The sequence below is a fragment of the Apium graveolens genome, chromosome 9, assembly GCF_009905375.1.
Source record: "Apium graveolens cultivar Ventura chromosome 9, ASM990537v1, whole genome shotgun sequence".
Classification (NCBI taxonomy): Eukaryota; Viridiplantae; Streptophyta; class Magnoliopsida; order Apiales; family Apiaceae; genus Apium; species Apium graveolens.
The window spans coordinates 287,446,643-287,452,573 of record NC_133655.1 but is presented as its reverse complement, the minus strand read 5'-3'; the positions used below and the strand labels follow the sequence as shown (position 1 = coordinate 287,452,573).

At 39.0% G+C, this 5,931-nt stretch overlaps 1 non-coding gene across 1 annotated transcript; it reads left to right on the top strand.

Annotated features, from left to right (window-relative positions):
- The first annotated feature begins 830 nt into the window (after nt 1–830).
- Nucleotides 831–937, top strand: LOC141687910 (small nucleolar RNA R71). Its single transcript, XR_012561389.1, has one exon. It is a non-coding gene; the product is annotated as a small nucleolar RNA R71 (small nucleolar RNA).
- The last annotated feature ends 4,994 nt before the right edge of the window (nt 938–5,931 follow it).

Genomic DNA, 5,931 nt, shown 5'->3' with positions numbered 1-5,931 from the left:
ATTCTTCACCTCTAATTTCAGCTTCTACTTCTTTTGCCTTTTCAGCATCAGCTACTTTTCCAGACCTTAAGGTAATAGCCTTGACTTGCTCTTTAGCTTCCTTCCTGCCTGGTACTTCCGTGTCACTGGGAAGAGTGCCAGGTTGACGATTGAGCACTGCATTGGCTAATTGACCAATTTGATTTTCCAAGGTCTTGATAGAAACCGCCTGACTCTTGCATAACAGCTTAAGTTCCTCAAAATCAGCACTAGTAGGTGCAGCTGCACTTCCCTGTTGAGGATATGATTGCCTTGTAGCATACTGCTGTGGTTGCTGGAATCCAGGTGGGTTAAACTGTTTACTCACTCCTTGCTGATATGGTGGCTGAATAGCATTCTGATTATTCCCCCAACTGAAATTTGGATGATTTCTGTTGTTAGGATGATAGGTCGCTGGCACAGGCTGCTGTTGTCGCTGATAATTATTCACATACTGAACAGATTCGTTGACAAGAGAACACTGATCCGTAGCATGAGAACCTGCACAAAGCTCACAAACCATAGCTATTTGATTAACTCCATACGTAGCCAAAGAATCAACCTTCATTGATAGCGCTTGGAGCTGGGCTGCAATAGCAGTGGCTGCATCAACTTCCAGAATACCTGCTACCTTGCCTGACGTCATCCTCTGATTTGGGTTTTGATGCTCATTTGCAGCCATCGTCTCTATAAGATTATACGCCTCAGTATAGCTTTTAGCCCATAAGGCTCCTCCAGCTGCTGCATCGAGCATGGGCCGAGATTGGGCCCCCAAACCATTATAGAAACCAGTGATCACCATCCAATCCGGCATTCCATGATGTGGACATTTTCTCAACATTTCCTTGTAGCGTTCCCAAGCCTCGCACATAGATTCTGTAGGTTGCTGCGCAAACTGAGTAAGAGCACTCCTCATAGCAGCAGTCTTTGTCATTGGATAAAACTTCACCAGAAACTTTTGCGCAAGATCTTGCCACGTAGTGATGGACCCAGCTGGTTCAAAATGTAACCAGTCTTTAGCCTTATCCCTCAGTGAGAATGGGAAAAGCCTCAACTTGATAGCCTCATCAGTCACGCCATTATACTTAAAAGTGCTGCAGATCTCGACAAAATTCCTTATGTGCATGTTGGGGTCTTCAGTTGCCGCTCCTCCAAAAGAAACAGAATTCTGCACCATCTGAATAGTGCCCGGCTTGATTTCAAAGGTGTTAGCTTGAATAGCCGGATGAAGGATGCTTGACTGAATGTCATCAATTTTAGGCCGAGAAAAATCCATAAGAGCTGGATCAGCTTGAACAATACGATCTCCCATGTTTACTGGTTCTTTCTGCTCAGTTCCTGAATCCGAATCCTCAAAATCTAACTTCTCCGGAATATCAAGAACTTCGTCTGTCTCCTCAGCTGTATCTAAAGTCCTCTTGCGAGCACGAGAACGAGTTTGCATAAACGCTTGCTAAAGTACCTGAAACACAACCAGAAAAAAATAAGTAACTACTACGTCCTAATCACTGAGTCCTAATGACCAATGATGGTAAGTACATAAACTAAACAAATACGCCGAGTCCCCGGCAACGGCGCCAAAAACTTGTTAGGGCGAAAACACGCACTAATATTCACGCAAGTATACGCGTTCGCAAGTAATATAGAATACTTTCTAGTTCGTTCCCTCAGAGACTCAGACTAAATTATTGTCTAATTAAACTTACTCACCAATGTATGATTACTTCTCAATGTTAAGATAATAACACTTAAAATTGTTGATTAAATATTAACTATAATTAACTACTTAATTAACCACTTAACTAACACTTCAATTTATCGATAATAAAACACTCATGAGATCACAACTTCATTATTACTTCCTTCTATAGCCATTGTTATTACCTTTAGCATGTGACAATGATGATATTAATCGAATAACACGAAACTGATAAAAGCCAACTTTCATTGTACTAATACCATTCTACCAAGCATCCACAATTAAGATAGAAGTCGAATAGTCATCAATTATGTTGAGTTCCTATATGTCTACAGAAATTGACAACACAACGATTTAAGCACAAGTTATTCCTTTTGATTACATAGGGCAAATAAAACTGTTAGAGTTACCCACTAATCATGCACAACATACATGAACCTATGCTAGCATGGCAAGTTCTAAATCTCAAGATCCACCGTCGCTTCACAAGAGATTAACACCCTATCTTATATGTTCGCGACGCACATAAGACGAATACGCACAACCAATACTAGATATCATGCAATCATCACACACTAAAGTATTAAACAATTAACTAAAGAATTCCATAATAAATCCGTTGCAACCCCATGATCACGATTAGCCCATAATAGAACTTATCGCCATCATGGGTTCATATGAAATCATGATAAACAAACACAAGAAAATAATAACTAAACTAATTATATTAAAACAGAGTACTTCACAAGAGTAAATAAGTCAAAGCAAGAAAACTAGCATCCAACATTACAACGAAACAAGAATCACAAGAAAATATGCTTCCTCTTCGTTGCGGTGTGCTAAATCGGTCTTCTTCCTTATCTCCTTCGCTTCTTGCGTAAAACACAATCTAAAACATAATCCCCTTAATACTCACTGTGAAAACGTCTCAAATCTACTTATATAATAGTCCCATAAAACTCAGATTACATAGAAGTTGGAAGCCAAATAGAAGTAGAAGTCTAAAATAATTTATCTTTTTCCCCGACCCTGCGCGGCCGCTCAGCATAGCTGCGCGGGCGCGCGGGTTGCTGCGCGGCCGCTCAGCATTGCTGCGCGGGCGCGCAGGCCTCTACTGGAAAAAATCCAGGTTTGCTCTGTTTCTTCGCCGTAATCTGCCCATTCCTTTCCTCTCGCAATGGTGAACACATGCCAAGGCTTATTCTTGATGATTCCTCCCCCGAAATGCAACTAATAACCTGAAATGCATGAACACTAGAAAAACGCATCAAATACACAAAATACTTGATTTCAAGACACCAATTTAAACCATTTTAAGACGTTCTAAGTGGTAAAAAATGCCACTTATCAATGCTCAAGACTCATGAACTTGAGATGGAACAAAGAAGCAAGAGGAAAGGGGGAAAGTCAAGGACAGTTGCTCTTAAGGCTGAAGAAGAATCCCCCAAGGCAGCTACCTCAAGGAAAGACAAGGGTAAAGCTCTTTTCACAAAGTCTGATACTGAGTCATCAAGTTCTGAAAGTGATGATGACTCAGATTCTGAAAGCTTGCCTGAGACTGATGCTGATGAGGAGATGATGAAGCTGTGTGCTCTTATGGTGAAAGGGATCACAAAGATTGCATACAGGAAGTTCAGGAAGGGAAAGAAGTTTTCCAGGAAAGGCATAAGTTCTGATAAGAAGAATTTCAGAAGATCTGAAGGCAGAGGAGGAAAGTCTGATAGAGGAGATTATACCAATGTCAAATGCTATAACTGTGGTGAGAAAGGTCACATATCTCCTGATTGCAAGAAGGTAAAGGGTGACAAAGGCAAGGCTCTTGTCACAAAGCAGAAAAGCTGGACAGACACCTCAGACTCTGAAAGTGAGGAGAACTATGCATTGGTGGCAAATGCTGATAAAGAAAGTGCTGAGAGCAATTCTGAAGCTGCTGAAACAAAGGTACCTCAGACTACTTATGCTTTTCATACTGATGATATTAATGAGTTGAGAAGATATCTTAAAACCATGTTTGTTAGTTATAGAGATCAAACTTTAACATGTGAAAGATTAACTTCTGAAAATCTTGCTTTTAAGAAAAGAAATGATTTCTTAGAAAAAGAGTTAGTTATGTTCCATCAAACTCAGAAGGATAGAGATGATGCTAGAAGGATAGAGATGATGCTCTTTATGTTAGGGATGAAGTGCTAAAAATGAATGAATCTCTAAAAACTGAGTTAGAAAAGGAAAGAGAGATAATCAGGACTTGGACTAACTCTGGTAGAACAACTCAAAATTTGCTAAGTAGTGAAAATTGGAAAGAGGGCTTAGGTTATGGAGAGGATAAGAATGATAAAGGAACTGTAGAAATTAAGCCTGTTGTTAAGCAAAAGCCAAAGTTAAAACCTGTTAAGTTTGTAACTGTAAAGTCTGATAATGTGAAATCAGAAGTTAAAGTGGAATTAACTTCTGACAAACTAAAACAGGAAAAGATAGCTGAAGTAAACGTAGGCTTAATGACTAAGAAGCAGCTTAAGCATAAGCTGAAAGATGTTAAGAATGCAAACAAGGTTAAATCACCTAGGAAAAATAGGAATGGAAAGGAAGGTGTGAATAAAAGCAATGATTATAAACCTGTTCCTGATGCTCCTAGGAAAACGTGTCATAACTGTGGAAGTTCTAACCATCTGGCTTCTTTTTGCAGGAAGAATAAGAACATAAACTCCTTACCTTCAAAATCAGGAGTTAAGAGTCAGTTTGTTAGATATAAACCACAAAATCCTTGTTTTCATTGTGGTAGTTTATGGCATTCCATTTATACTTGTGAGGAATATCATAGTTTCCATTGTTCCTTCTAGTGTAAATTCTGATTTAAAGTCTGATAGTGTAAGTTCTGATAAGAAAAATGTTAACATAAACTCTGATGTTAAATCCGCTGCAAATGTTAACAAACTTGATAAGGCCAAAGGATCCAAGCAAGTCTGGGTCCTTAAAACTAATAATTAATGGTCTTTGTGATTGCAGGGCAACAGGAAAAATATCCTAGTTCTGGACAGTGGATGTTCAGGACATATGACTGGAAATAAAGCCCTGCTATCAGACTTTATGGAGAAAGCTGGCCCAAGTGTTTCTTATAGAGATGGCAACATTGGAAAAACATTGGGATATGGCAATATCAATCTTGGGAATGTCATCATTAAAGAAGTAGCTCTGGTCTCAGGACTTAAACACAATCTACTGAGTATAAGTCAAATCTGTGACAGAGGTTATCATGTTGATTTCTTTGAAGAACACTGTGAAGTTGTGAGTAAATCTAAAGAATTTTCTGTAATGGAAGAGTTCTGTAAAAACCATGGAATTAAGCAGGAATTTTCTGCTCCTGGAACTCCACAGCAAAATGGAGTTGTTGAAAGGAAGAATAGAACTCTCATTGAAGCTGCACGTACAATGCTTGAAGAAGCAAAGCTTCCAACCTATTCCTGGGCTGAAGCTGTGCAGACTGCTTGTTTTACTCAAAATGCAACACTCATTAACAAGCAAGGAAAAACACCATATGAGATGGTGAAGAAAAAGAAACCAAATCTGAAGTACTTTCATGTATTTGGATGCAAGTGTTTTGTTCTCAAGACTCATCCCGAACAGCTATCCAAGTTTGATATAGAAGCTGATGAAGGAATATTTGTTGGATATCCACTTTCCATAAAAGCCTTCAGAGTCTATAATTTGAGAACAAAAGTGGTCATGGAATCTATCAATGTCTCTTTTGATGACAAGAAGATTACTGGTCTTGAAGATTTTATTGACCATGATCAGCTGAGATTTGAAAATGAAGACTCAAATTCTAATACTGAAAATCTTGACAGTCTAAGTCCTGATACTGTAAACTCTGATGGATTAAACTCTGATGTTATTGAAACTGTGGTGACTACGCCAAAGGAAGATGCACCTATGCAGGGGGAGCATACTCAAGATCTTACCACATCTCAAGAAGCATCAGAACATACATCTGGCTCTTCAAGTTCTGATTCATCAAGTTCTGATAAGCCAAGTTCTGATAGTGCTGAAAATCTGAATTCTGAAGAATCCAACTCAGAGAGCATAGTTTCAGGGGGAGCATCAGAAAATGAAAATGAAGACAGCATGGATCATGGGGGAGCATCCAGTTCTAGAGAAAACCTTCCATCTGTAAGGAAGTGGACTAAATCACATACACCTGATTTGATAATTGGAAATCC